Source organism: Capricornis sumatraensis, chromosome 16 (genome assembly GCF_032405125.1).
Source record: "Capricornis sumatraensis isolate serow.1 chromosome 16, serow.2, whole genome shotgun sequence".
NCBI classification, from domain to species: Eukaryota; Metazoa; Chordata; class Mammalia; order Artiodactyla; family Bovidae; genus Capricornis; species Capricornis sumatraensis.
The window spans coordinates 5,376,175-5,391,959 of NC_091084.1; positions in this window are offsets into that span (position 1 = coordinate 5,376,175).

The window sequence follows — 15,785 nt, forward strand, 5'->3', positions numbered from 1 at the left end:
GCAACAGTTAGAACTGGACATGGAACAACAGACTGGTTCCAAAAAGGAAAAGGAGTATGTCAAGGCTGTTTATTGTCACCCTGCTTATTTAACTTGTATGAAGAGAACATCATGAGAAATGCTGGGCTGGAAGAAGCACAAGCTGGAATCAAGATTGTCAGGAGAAATATCAATAACCTCAGATATGCAGATGACACACCACCCTTATGGCAGAAAGTGAAGAAGAACTAAAGAGCCTCTTGATGAAAGTGAAAGAGGAGATGAAAAAGTGGGCTTCAAGCTCAACAGTCAGAAAAACTAAGATCATGGCATTAGATCCCATCACTTCATGGGAAATAGATGGGGAAACAGTGGAAACAGTGGCTGAGTTTATTTTGGGGGGCTCTAAAATCACTGCAGATGGTGATTGCAGCCATGAAATTAAAAGATGCTGACTCCTTGGCAGGAAAGTTATGGCCAACCTAGACAGCAAATTAAAAAGCAGAGACATTACTTTGCTAACAAAGTTATATCTAGTCAAAGCTTTGATTTTTCCATTAGTCATGTGTGCATGTGAGAGTTGGAGTATAAAGAAAGCTGAGTGCAGAAGAATTGATGCTTTTGAACTGTGGTGTTGGAGAAGAATTTTAAGAGTCCCTTGGACTTCAAGGAAATCCTATCAGTCCATCCTAAAGGAGATCAATCTTGGGTGTTCATTGGAAGGACTGATGTTGAAGCTGAAACTCCAATATTTTGGCCACCTCATGTGAAGAGTTCACTCACTGGAAAAGACCTGGTGCTAGGAAAGATTGAGGGCAGGAGGAAAAGGGGACAATAGAGGATGAGATGCTTGGATGTCATCACCGACTCGATGGACATGCGTTTGGGTAGACTCCAGGAGTTGGTGATGGGCAGGGAGGCCTAACGTGCTGTGGTTCATGGGGTCTCAAAAGTGTCGGACACGACTGAGCAACTGAACTGAACTGAACTGAACTGAACTGAAAGAAGATCAAACACAAAGAACAAATATTAAAGGCAGCAAGGGAAAAGCAACAATTAACCCACAAGGGGATCCCCCAAAATATAACAGCTGATCTTTCAATAGAAACTATTTAAGCTAGAAGGGAAAAGTAGGACATACTTAAAGTGATGAAAGAGAAAACTCTACAACCCAGATTACGGTACCCAGCAAGGAGCACATTCAAATATGAAGGAGAAATCAAAAGCTTTACAGACAAGCAAAAGCTGAGAGAATTCAGCACCACCAAACCAGCTCTCCAAGAAATTCTAAAGGATCTTCTCTAGACAGGAAACACAGAAAAGGTTTATAAACTTTAAACCCAAACAACAAAATGAATGGCAAGGGGATCATACTTATCAAAAATTACCTTAAATGTAAATGGGTTGAATGCCTCAACCAAAAGAAAAAGACTGGCTGAATGGATACAAAAATAAAAACCCCTATATATGCTGTCTACAAGAGACCCACCTGAAACCTAGGGACATATACAGACTGAAACTGAAGAGCTGGAAAAAGATATTTTACGCAAATGGAGACCAAATGAAAGCAGAAGTGGCAATACTCATATCAGTTAACCAGACTTTGAAATAAAGGCCATGGAAAGAGTCAAAGAAGGACACTACACAATGATCAAAGGATCAATCCAAGAAGAAGATATAACAATTATAAATATATATGCATTCAACATAGGGGCACCACAATATGTAAGGCAAATGCTAAGAAATAGGAAAGGGGAAATTAACAGTAACACAATAATAGTGGGAGACTTTAATACCCTATTCACACCTATGGATAGATAAACTAAACAGAAGATTAACAAGGAAACACAAACTTTAAATGATACAATGGACCAGTTACACTCAAATGATATCTATAGAACACTTCACATTAAAACAACGAATTTCACCTTTTTCTCAAGTGTACATGGAACTTTCTCCAGATAGATCACATCCTGGGCCATAAATCTAACCTTTGCAAATTAAAAAAAAAAAAAAAAAAAAAGAAATCATCTCATGCATCTTTTCTGATCACAGTGCAGTAAGATTAGATGTGAACTACAGGAAAAAAAAACTATGAAAAATACAAACATCTAGAATGTAAATAACACACTTCTGAATAACCAACAAATCACAGAAGAAATCAAAATATTCATAGAAATGAATGAAAATGAAAACACAACAACCCAAAACTATGGGACACTGTAAAAGCAATGCTAAGGGGAAGGTTCATAGCAGTACAAGCATACTTCAAGAAACAGGACAGAAATCAAATAAATAACCCTGCTCTATGCCTAAAGCAACTAGGAAAGGAAGAAGTGAAGAATCCCAGAGTTAGTAGAAGGAAAGAAATCACAGAAATTGGGGCAGAAATAAATGGAAAAGAAACAAAAGAGACCGTAGCAAAAATCAACAAAACTAAAAGCTGGTTCATCGAGAAGATAAATAAAATAGACAAACCATTAGCCAGACTCATCAAGAAACAAATGGAGAAGAATCAAATCAACAAAATTATAATTGAAAATGGAGAAATCATGACAGGAAACACAAAAATACAAAGGATCATAAGAGACTACTATCAGCAACTATATGTCAATAAGATGCACAACTTGGAAGAAATGGACAAATTCTTAGAAAAGTATAACTTTACAAAACTGGACAAGGAAGAAATACAAAATCTTAACAGACCCATCACAAGCACAGAAATCAAAACTGTAGTCAGGAATCTTCCAGCACACAAAAGCCCAGGACCGGATGGCTTCACAGATGAATTTTACCAAAAACTTAGAGAAGAGCTGACACCTATCCAACTCAAACTCTTCCAGAAAATTGCAGAGGAAGGTAAACTTCCAAACTCATCCTATGAGGCCATCATCATCCTAATACCAAAACCAAAGATGCCACAAAAAAGAAAACTACAGGCCAATATCACTGATGAACATAGATGCAAAAATTCTCAACAAAATTCTAGCAAACAGAATTCAACAACATATTTAAAAAATCGCACATCATGACCAAGTGGGCTTTATCCCAGGGATGCAAGGATTCTTCAATATTCACAAATCAATCAATGTGATATACCACATTAACAAATTAAAAGATAAAAAAAAAAAAAACCCTAAGATTATCTCAATAGTTGTAGAGAAAGCCTTTGACAACATTCAGCATCTATTTATAAAAAAAAAAAAAAGAAAAAAACAAACAAAAAAAACCCTCCAGACAGCAGGCATAGAAGGAACATACCTCAACATAATAAAAGCTGTATATGACAAATCCACAGCAAACATTATCCTCAATGGTGAACAATTGAAATCATTTCCCCTAAAGTCAGGAACAAGACAATGATGCCCACTCTCACCACTACTATACAACATCATTTTGATTTTGGCCACAGCAAACAGAGCAGAAAAAGACATAAAAGGAATCCAGATTGGCAAAGAAAAAGCAAAACTCTCTCTGTTTGCAGATGACATGATCCTCTACACAGAAAACCCTAAAGACTCCACTAGAAAGTTACTAAAGCTAATTAACAAATGCAGTAAAGTTGTAGGATATAAAATTAAAACACAAAATTCCCTTGCATTCCTATATACTAACAATGAGAAAACAGAAAGAGAAATTAAGGAAACAATTTCATTTACCATTGCAATAAAAGGCTAAAATACTTAGGAATAAATCTACCTTCAGGAATCCCTTAGAAGAAATCCGAAAGGCAGTACTTGGATGCAATCTCTGCTCATTTCCAAGGCAACCCATTCAATATCACAGTATTCCAAGTCTATGACCCAACCATAAACACTGAAGAAGCTGAAGTTGAACAGTTCTATGAAGACCTACAAGACCTTTTAGAACTAACACCCAAAAAATATGTCCTTTTAATTATAGGGGAATGGAATGCAAAAGTAGGAAGTCAAGAAACACCTGGAGTAACAGGCAAATTTGGCCTTGGAATGCGGAATGAAGCAGGGAAAAGGCTAACAAAGTTTTGCCAAGAGAACGAACTGGTCATAGCAAACACCCTCTTGCAACAACACAAGAGAAGACTCTACACATGGACATCACCAGTTGGTCAACACAGAAATCAGATTGATTATATTCTTTGCAGCCAAAGTTGGAGAAGCTCTATACATTCAGCAAAAACAAGACCGGGAGCTGACTGTGGCTCAGATCATGAACTCTTTATTGCCAAATTCAGACTTCAGTTGAAGAAAGTAGGGAAGACCACTAGGCATTCAGGTATGACCTAAATAAACTTCCTTATGATTATACAGTGGAGTGAGAAATAGATTAAAGGGGCTAGATCTGACAGATAGAGTGGCTGGACTATGGACAGAGGTTCGTTACATTGTACAGGAGACAGGGCTCAAGACCATCCCCATGGAAAATAAATGCAAAAGAGCAAAATGGCTGTCTGCGGAGGCCTTACAAACAGCTGTGAAAAGAAGAGAATCTAAGCAAAGGAGAAAATGAAAGAAATAAGCATCTGAATGCAGAGTTCCAAAGAATAGCAAGGAGAGATAAGAAAGTCTTCCTCAGGGATCAATGCAAAGAAATAGACAAAACAACAGAATGGGAAAGACTAGAGATCTCTTCAAGAAAATTAGAGATACCAAGGGAATATTTCATGCAAAGAGGGCTTGATAAAGGACAGAAATGATATGGACCTAACAGAAGCAGAAAATATTAAGAAGAGGTGGCAAGAATACACAGAACAACTATACAAAAAAGATCTTCATGATCACGATAATCACAATGGTATGATCACTAATCTAGAGCCAGACATCCTGGAATGTGAAGTAAAGTGGGTCTTAGAAAGCATCACTACGAACAAAGCTAGTGGAGATGATGGAATTTCAGTTGAGCTATTTCAAATCCTCAAAGATGATGCTGTGAAAGTGTTGCGCTCAATATGCCAGAAAATTTGGAAAACTTAGCAGTGGCTACAGGACTGGAAAAGGTCAGTTTTCATTCCAATCCCAAAGAAAGGCAATGCCAAAGAATGCTCAAACTACCACACAATTGCACTCATCTCACACCCTAGTAAAATAATGCTCAAAATTTTTCAGGCCAGGCTTAAGCGATATGTGAACAGTGAACTACCAGATGTTCAAGCTGGTTTTAGAAAAGGCAGATGAACCAGAGATCAAATTGCCAACATACGCTGGATCATGGAAAAAGAATAAGACTTCCAGAAAAACATCTATTTCTGCTTTCTTGACTATGCCAAACCTTTGACTGTGTGGATCACAATAAACTGTGGAAAATTCTGAAAGAGATGGAATACAAGACCACCTGACTTGCCTCTTGAAAAACCTATATGCAGATCAGGAAGCAACAGTTAGAACTGTACATGGAACAGCAGACTGGTTCCAAATAGGAAAAAGAGTATGTCAAGGCTGTAAATTGTCACCCTGCTTATTTAACTTATATGCAGAGTACATCATGAGAAACTTTGGGCTGGAAGAAGCACAAGCTGGAATCAAGATTGTCAGGAGAAATATCAATAACCTCAGATAAGCAGATGACACCACTCTTATGGCAGCCAGTGAAGAGGAAATAAAAAAGCCTCTTGATAAAAGTGAAAGAGGAGAGTGAAAAATTGGGCTTAAAACTCAACAGTCAGAAAACTAAGATCATGGCATCTGGCCCTATCACTTCATGCGAAATAGGTGGGGAAACAGCGGAATCACTGTCAGACTTTATTTTTCTGGGCTCCAAAATCACTGCAGATGGTGACTACAGCCATGAAATTAAAAGATGCTTACTCCTTGGAAGGGAAGTTATGACCAACCTATATAGCATATTGAAAAGCAGAGACATTACTTTGCCAACAAAGGTTCGTCTAGTCAAGGCTATGGTTTTTCCAGTGGTCATGTATGGATGTGAAAATTGAACTGTGAAGAAAGCTGAGTGCTGAAGAATTAATGCTTTTGAACTGTGGTGTTAGAGAAGACTCTTGAGAGTCCCTTGTACTGCAAGGAAATCCAACCAGTCCATTCTGAAGGAAATCAGCCCTGGGATTTCTTTGGAAGAAATGATGCTAAAGCTGAAACTCCAGTACTTTGGCCACCTCATGCGAAGAGTTGATTCATTGGAAAAGACTCTGATGCTGGGAGAGATTGGGGGCAGGAGGAGAAGGGGACGACAGAAGATGAGATGGCTGGATGCATCACTTACTCAATGGACGTGAGTCTGAGTGAACTCCGGGAGCTGGTGATGGACAGGGAGGCCTGGTGTGCTGCGATTCATGGGGTCACAAAGAGTCAGACAGGACTGAGCGACTGAACTGAACTGAACTGAACTATCCAAGGTTTTCAAGTAAATCTTGCATTTCCAAAAGGTCAACTTCGTAACCATATCGATTAACATGTGTGCGTACTAAGTCCCTTCAGTCATGTCTGACTCTTTGTAACCTTATGAACTGTAGCTTGCCAGTCTCTTCTGTCCATGGGATTCTCCAGTCAAGAATACTGAAGTGGGTTGACATGCCCTCCTCCAGGGGATCTTCCCTACCCAGGAATCAACCTGGAGCATCCTATGTCTCTTCATTGCAGGTGGATTGTTAACCCACTGAGCCACTGGGGAAGCCTCATATCATTTAGAAAGATAAACAAATTATTTGCTGCAGATGAGGATCAGGAGTGCCTGGCCCTCCTTCTCCATCACTGAATATGTCTGCAAAATAGATGAGTTAATACATTAATAACATATATAACAAAATGAGTTATCTCAGACATCTTAATTTTGCTTCCACAATCCATACAAAGCTGCCTTTGAAATTATACAGTGGATGACTGATAGCTTGGGAGGGAAAATGTGTCCTATGGAGGAAAAAGACAATACATGAGACTGAAAACATATGCTAGGTCTGAGTATACACTCTAGAAACTGGACTTCGGTTTATTGGTGAACAGGAGTTCAGGATGTGATGGAACAGAGGGGAAATGAAATGTAAGTACCACTTAATTAGATAACATGACTAAGTGGCATCCTATGCCTTTGTTCTGATCTTATGGCATTAGTAACAAGAACTTAAATTGAGTGAGATTTGAATGGAAAGTCTTTCAAAACATATCGCCTCACTTACCTTTGCTGTCTTCAGTTTATGTAAATGAACATGAGAACCAACTTTTCATTTCCAAGGCTAAGAAGCTTGTTTTTTTTTACAGAGTTAAAAGAGAGAAAAATAGCTCTTTAAACAGTAACATCCATTACCATGCAAATCTTTTGGCTGCATGGGCATTTATTCTAGACAAATTCTTACTGCCAGACCACCACAAAGCTTAATATAATAAGAAAATAATTTCATATTTAAATGACTAAAAGAAATTGAGTACTATTCCTTTTACTTGCTGCTTTTTACTGACACCACTGTGCATTTCTGTTTTTATTAGTGGTCACACATTGATTTCTTTCTCAGACCTAAAATAACTAGTCTCATGTAAACACTGGGAAGGAAACTTAATGTTCAGTTAGTACATTAAAGTCATTATTCAGATATATGAGCTTCATTTACAATAGAAGTATCTCCACTAACAAGGAACTTAAAACATTCTAAATCTTGTTGAAAGTTCTGAGTATGATAAACTGTGAACTTTCCAAGCATTGGTATATATTTTCTGCTGGGAGCCAGCATGAGGAACTCTGCCCATGGTAAAGGTCATGAGGAAGGAGGCTTCGGCATATGCAAAGGTGGGATCGAGCCTCAGGAAACCCCCTGTTCCCGAGCATCTACCCCCAAACCAGGGTCTGCCTACTGTACTGTTTTATGCTCTCACCTATACCTCTGACTTTACAGGGGGCTGACCCCCATTACCTTTCTCGGAGAAGGAGTTAACTTACAGCTCCAAGTCAATAAAAATTACTGGGCGTGACAAGAATGTTTCAACTTATGAACTCCTCTGAAGGTTATCTAGCTTGCCTGTACAGGTTCGTCCAGCCACATGTGATTGTTTAAACCCTCCCAACTGTGAGAGGCATGAGATGTTTTCGACCTACTAAAGGCAGATTCTTTTTGGGAAGTTAGAAATTATTAGTATAGTGGGTTGGTTAGGAATTATATTGGTGAAGGGTTTTTCATTTGTGGTGTCAATAATTGCCACTAAGTCTCCATATTCCCTATCCTGGGAGTGACAAGGGTGTCTAAGGTCAAACCTCTCTGCTGGCAGACTAGTTTGTGTGAAAGGATTATCCATACTCTTGCCACTACACACATGGTTGTTTACTACCTCTCAATGATAAACAGCACAGAGAGTTTGGAGTATTTTGAAAATCTTAAATAGAACAGTAGGAAAAGGCAAAATGATAGGATACCAAAAGAGGAACTCCCCCGGTCATTAGGTGCCCAATATGCTACTGGAGATCAGTGGAGAAATAACTTCAGAAAGAATGAAGGGATGGAGCCAAAGCAAAAACAATACCCAGTTGTGGATGTGACTGGTGATAGAAGCAAGATCTGATGCTGTAAAGAGCAATATAGCATAGGAACCTGGAATGTCAGGTCCATGATCAAGGCAAATTGGAAGTGGTCAAACAAGAGATGGCAAGAGTGAACGTTGACATTCTAGGAATCAGCAAACTAAAATGGACTGGAATGGGTGAATTTAACTCAGATGACCATTATATCTACTACTGCGGGCAGGGATCCCTCAGAAGAAATGGAGTAGCCATCATGGTCAACAAAAGAGTCCAAAATACAGTACTTGGATGCAATCTCAAAAACGACAGAATAATCTCGGTTTGTCTCCAAGGCAAATCATTCAATATCACAGTTATCCAAGTCTATGTCCCAACCAGTAACACTGAAGAAACTGAAGTTGAACAGTTTCATGAAGACCTACAAGATCTTTTAGAACTAACACCCAAAAAAGATGTCCTTTTCACTATAGGGGACTGGAATGCAAAAGTAGGAAGTCAAGAAACACCTGGAGTAACAGGCAAATTTGGCCTTGGAATGCAGAATGAAGCATGGCAAAGACTAATAGAGTTTTGCCAAGAAAATGCACTGGTCATAGCAAACACCCTCTTGCAACAACACAAGAGAAGACTCTACACATGGACATCACCAGATGGTCAACACCGATATCAGATTGATTATATTCTTTGCAGCCAAAGATGGAGAAGCTCTATACAGTCAACAAAAACAAGGCCAGGAGCTGACTGTGGCTCAGATCATGAACTCCTTATTGCCAAATTCAGATTTAAATTGAAGAAAGTAGGGAAAACCGCTAGACCATTCAGGTATGACCTAAATCAAATCCCTTATGATTATACAGTGGAAGTGAGAAATAGATTTAAGGGCCTAGATTTGATAGATAGAGGGCCTGATGAACTATGGAATGAGGTTTGTGACATTGTACAGGAGACAAGGATCAAGAACATAGCCATGGAAAACAATGCAAAAAAAGCAAAATGGCTGTCTGGGGAGGCCTTACAAACAGCTGTGAAAAGAAGAGAGACGAAAAGCAAAAGAGAAAAGGAAAGATATTAGCATCTGAATGCAGAGTTCCAAAGAATAGCAAGAAGAGATAAGAAAACCTTCTTCAGCGATCAATGCAAAGAAATAGAGGAAAACAACAGAATGGAAAAGACTAGAGAGCTCCTCAAGAAAATTAGAGATACCAAGGGAATATTTCATGCAAAGATGGGCTCGATAAAGGACATAAATGGTCTGGACCTAACAGAAGCAGAAGACATTAAGAAGAGATGGCAAGAATACACAGAAGAACTATACAAAAAAGATCTTCACTACCCAGATAATCATGATGATGTCATTACTAATCTAGAGCCAGACATCTTGGAATGTGAAGTCAAGTGGGCCTTAGAAAGCATCACTACGAACAAAGCTAGTGGAGGTGATGGAATTCCAGTTGAGCTCTTTCAAATCCTGAAAGATGATGCTGTGAAACTGCTACACTCAATATGTCAGCAAATTTGGAAAACTCAGCAGTGGCCACAGGATTGGAAAAGATTAGTTTTCATTCCAATTCCAAAGAAAGGCAATGCCAAAGGATGCTCAAACTACCACACAATTGCACTCATCTCACATGCTAGGAAAGTAATGCTCAAAATTCTCCAAGCCAGACTTCAGTAATATGTGAACCGTGAACTCCCTGATATTCAAGCTGGTTTTAGAAAAGGCAGAGGAACCAGAGATCAAATTGCCAACATCTGCTGGATCATGGAAAAAGCAAGAGAGTTCCAGAAAAAAACATCTATTTCTGCTTTATTGACTATGCCAAAGCCTTTGACTGTGTGGATCACAATAAACTGTGGAAAGTTCTGAAAGAGTTAGGAATACCAGACCACCTAACCTGCCTTTTGAGAAATCTGTATGCAGGTCAGGAAGTAACAGTTAGAACTGGACGTGGAACAACAGACTGGTTCCAAATAGGAAAAGGAGTATGTCAAGGCTGTATATTGTCACCCTGCTTATTTAACTTCTATGCAGAGTACATCATGAGAAACGCTGGACTGGAAGAAACACAAGCTGGAATCAAGTTTGCCGGGAGAAATATCAATAACCTCAGATATGCAGATGACACCACCCTTATGGCAGAAAGTGAAGAGGAGCTAAAAAGCCTCTTGATGAAAGTGAAAGATGAGAGTGAAAAAATTGGCTTAAAGCTCAAAATTCAGAGAACGAAGATCATGGCATCTGGTCCCATCACTTCATGAGAAATAGATGGGGAAACAGTGTCAGACGTAATTTTTTTGGGCTCCAAAATCACTGCAGATGGTGACTGCAGCCAATAAATTAAGATGCTTACTCCCTGGAAGAGAAGTTATGGCCAACCTAGATAGTATATTCAAAAACAGAGACATTACTTTGCTGACTAAGGTCCGTCTAGTCAAGGCTATGGTTTTTCCTGCAGTCATGTATGGATGTGAGAGTTGGACTGTGAAGAAGGCTGAGTGCAGAAGGATTGATGCGTTTGAACTGTGGTATTGGAGAAGACTCTTGAGGGTCCCTTGGACTGCAAGGAGATCCAACCAGTCCATTCTGAAGGAAATTAGCCCTGGGATTTCTTTGGAAGGAATGATACCAAAGCTGAAACTCCAATACTTTGGCCACCTCATGCAAAGAGTTGACTCATTGGAAAAGACTGTGATGCTGGGAGGGATTGGGGCAGGAGGAGAAGGGGATAACCCAGGATGAGATGGCTGGATGGCATCACGGACTCGATGGAGGTGAGTCTGAATGATCTCTGGGAGATGGTGATGGACATGGAGGCTTGGTGTGCTGTGATTCATGCGGTCACAAATAGTCGGACAGGACTGAGTGACTGAACTGAACTGAAGTGAATTAACATAGGACTTTCTCATTTTTGAGTCAGTGATTGCCGCCAGGCCTCCATATCCTTAGGCACCTGGGAATATATTAATGTATTTGAAATATAGAAAAGGAAATATAGTAGTTTTTGATGTTAGCAATACTAGACTTTTTGAATTAATGAATTTTCTCCTTTGCTATAGAATACTGTACTTTGTTATAAATCACTGTGTCCTTGCTATGTAAAAATGTAACTCTATCACTATTTTAAGACTAAATAGATCTTAAGGGGAACATTGGTGAAAGGTTTTCATTTGATTGGCTGATGTTTGCTGCTAAATTTCCATATTCCCTGCCCTTATAATGAATATGACTAGCATTTAGGAGAAATAAGTATTAACCTTTAAGATTAACCATGTTATCCTTAGGTTAAATAAATTCCTTTTTTAGTTGTAACCTACTACAACCCTCACCCTATAGGAATGCAACTTTATCTGGTGCCTTCAGAGTGCAGCGCCTGGTTTAAGAAAAAACACCCTTGGAAAAAATAAGTTTTTTGGTTATCAGAAAGAAAGGATCATAAAATGTCAGCAGGCCTCATGGCCAGGAGATGATGTAAAACCCCTAAGACCTTTTTTATACATTTCTGTGAAGCACCTGATTTTGATAAAGGTCAGGACTGCTGACCCCTGCATGACTTTAAAATTTCCATTTGTCTCTATGTGTAACTAAAGGTATATAAGCAAACCTAAAAAATAAAGAGATCGGATCAGTTTCTGGAAAGACTGATTCCCCCGTGTTGTTTCTTTCTTGCTCCCCATTTTTCTGGCTGAATTCCCATCTGGAGCGTGGGTGCTCGCCACATCTACTTACTTGCCCTGGCTTTTAAGTTCCATGTGAGAAGGAGCCCAAGGAGGGCCACCTTCCGATATTCAAGTGGTGCCGGTGGCCCAGCGTAGATGGTGCAATTTCCCTGTCTTGGAATTTTATTGGTATCCCACGTAAACCAAGTTATTCAGCCTCTTTTTCTCCACTAATCTACCTACTACACTATTCCTTTCTAATCTCTTTTTATACTTCTAATTAAATAAGTTATTTCCTAGGACGCCTACTCCGTCTCCCCTTCGAATTACCCTGGATCCACCAGGGCTGGACCCCAGCAATTTTCCACATTGGGAACACTGGTCAGTTCAATCACTCAGTCATGTCCGATTCTTTGTGACCTCATGGAATGCAGCACACCAGGCTTCCCTGTCCATTATCAACTTCTGGAGCTTGCTCAAACTCATGTCCATCAAGTCAGTGATGCCATCCAGCCATATCATCCTCTGTCATCCCATTCTCCTCCTGCCTTCAAACTTTCCCAGCATCAGAGTTTTTTCAAATGATTCAGGTCTTCACATCAGATCCAAAGTATTGAAGTTTCAGCTTCAGCATCAGTTCTTCAAATGAATATTCAAGACTGATTTCCTTTAAGAATGACTGGCTTGATCTTCTTGTACTCTAAGGGACTCTCGAGAGTCTTCAACACCACAGTTCAAAAGCATCATCTCTTTGCCTCTCAGATTTCTTTGTAGTCCAACTATTACATCCATACATACCTTCTGGAAAAAAACAAAGCTGTGAATAAAAGGCTTTTGTTGGCAAAGTAATGTCTCTGCTTTTTAATATGCTGCCTATTTTGATCATAGCTTTCCTTCTGAGGAGAAAGAGTCTTTTATTTATTTTTTTCCTTTTTTTTAAATATAAATTTATTTATTTTAATTGGAAGTTATGGAGAAAGCATCTTTTAATTTCATGTCTGCAGTCACCATCTGCAGTGATTTTGGAGCACCCCAAAATAAAATCTCTCACTGTTTCCATTGTTTCCCAATCTATTTGCATTGAAGTGATGAAACTAGATGTCATAATCTTAGTTTTATTAATTTCACTTTGAAGCCAACTTTTTCACTCTCCTCTTTCACTTTCATCAAGAAGCTTTTTAGTTCTTCTTCAGTTTCTGTCATAAGGGTGGTGTTATCTGCATATCTGAGGTTATTGATTTTTCTCCTGGCAATCTTGATTCCAGCTTGTGTTCATTCAACCCAGAACTTCTCATGATATACTCACCATATAAGTTAAATATTCAGGGTGACAATATACACTCTTGAAGAATTCCTTTCCCGATTTTGAATCAGTTTGTTGTTCCATGTCCGGTTCTAACTGTTGCTTCTTGACCTGCATACAGACTTTTCAGGAGGCTGTTCAAGTGGTGTGGTATTCCATTTTTTAAATAATTTCCCACAGTTTGTTGTGATCCACATAGTTAAAGGATTTGGCATAGTCAATAAAGCAGAAGTAAATGTTTTCCTGGAACTCTCTTACTTTATTGATGATCCATTGGACGTTGACAATGTGATCTCTGGTTATTCTGCCTTTTCTAAATCCACTTTGAACATCTGGAAGTTCAAGTTTCATGTGCTGTTGAAGCCTGGCTTGGAGAATTTTGAGCATTACTTTGCTAGCATGTGACATGAGTGCAATTGTACGGTAGTTTGAGCATTCTTTGGCATTACCTTTCTTTTGGATTGGAATGAAAACTGAACTTTTCCAGTACTGTGTCCACCGCTGAGTTTTCCAAGTTAGCTGGCATATTGAGTGCAGCACATTAACAGCATCATCTTCCAAGATTTGAAATAGCTCAACTGGTATTCCATCACCTCCACTAGCTTTGTTCTTATTGATGCTTCCTAAGGTCCACTTGACTTTCCATTCCAGGATGTTTGTTTCTAGGTGATGATCACACCAACGTGGTTGTCTGTGTCATGAAGCTCTTTTTTGTATAGTTCTTCCATGTATTGTTGCCACCCCTTCTTAATATCTTCTACTTCTGTTAGGTCCAGACCATTTCTGTCCTTTATTGTGCCCATCTTTGCATGAAATATTCTCTTGGTATCTCTAATTTTCTTGAAGAGATCGCTAGTCTTTTCCATTTCAACTGTTTTCCTTTATTTCTTTGCACTTATCACTGAGGAAGTCTTTTTTATCTCTCCTTGCTCTTCTTTGGAACTCTGCATTCAAATGCATATATCTTTTCTTTTCTCCTTTGCCTTTTGCATCTTTTCTTTCCTCAGCTATTTGTAAGGCCTCCTCAGACAATCATTTTGCCTTTTGGCATTTCTTTTCCTTGGAGATGGTCTTCATCCATGCCTTCTGTACAATGTCACGAACCTCTGACTATAGATCTGCAGGCACTCTGCCTATCAGATCTAATCCCTTGAATCTATTTGTCACTTCCACTGTATAATCATAAGGGATTCGATTTAAGCCATACCTAAATGGTTTAGTCATTTTCCCTACTTTCTTCAATTTAAGCATGAATTTGGCAACAAGGAGTTCATGATCTGAGCCACAGTTAGCTCCTGGTCTTTTTGCTGGTTCTATATAGCAACTCCATCTTTGGCTGCAAAGAATAAAATCAATCTGATTTCAGTGTTGACCATCTGGTGATGTCCATGTGTAGAGTCTTCTCTTGTGTGGTTGGAAGAAGGTGTTTGCTATGACCAGTGTGTTCTCCTGGCAAAACTATTAGCCTTTGCCCTGCTTTGTTTAGTAATCCAAGGACAAATTTGCCTGTTACTTCAGGTATCTCTTGACCTCCTACTTTTTCATTCCAGTCCCTTGTAATGAAAACGGAATATTTTGGGGGTGTTAGTTCTAGAAGGTCTTGTAGGTCTTCATAGAACTATTCAACATCAGCTTCTTCAGCACTACTGGTCAGGGTATATAATTGAATTACTGTGATATTGAATGGTTTGCCTTGGAAACAGAGAGATCATTCCGACTTTTTTGAGACTGCATCCAAATAATGTATTTTGGACTCTCTTGTTAACTATGATGGCTACTCCATTTCTTCTAATGGGTTCTTTCCCACACTAGTAGATAAAATGTTCACCTGAGTTAAATTCACCCATTATAGTCCATTTTAGTGCACTGATTCCTAAAATGTTGATGTTCACTCTTGTCGTCTCCTGTTTAACCTCTTCCAACTTATGCTGATTCATGGACCTAAAATTCCAGGTTCCTATGCAATATTGCTCTTCATAACATTGAACTTTACTTCCATCACCAGTCACATCCACAACTGGATGTTTTATTTATTTATTTATTTATTTATTTTTTTTTTTGCTTTGGCTCTGTCTCATCATTTTTTCTGGAGTTATTTCTCCACTGATCTCCAGTAGCATATTGGGCACCACTGACCTGGGGAGTTCATCTTTCAGCGTCCTATCTTTTTGCCTTTTTATACTGTTCACTGCATTCTCAAGGCAAGAATGCTGAAGCGGTTTGCCATTAGCTTCTCCAACGGACCACATTTTGTCAGAACTATCCACCATGACCTGTCCATCTCGGATGGCCCTATATGGCATGGCTCATAGTTTCATTGAGTTAAACAAGGCTGTGATCTGCGTGATCAGATTGGTTAGTTTCCTGTGATTATGGTTTTCAGTCTGTCTGCCCTCTGATGGAGAAGGAT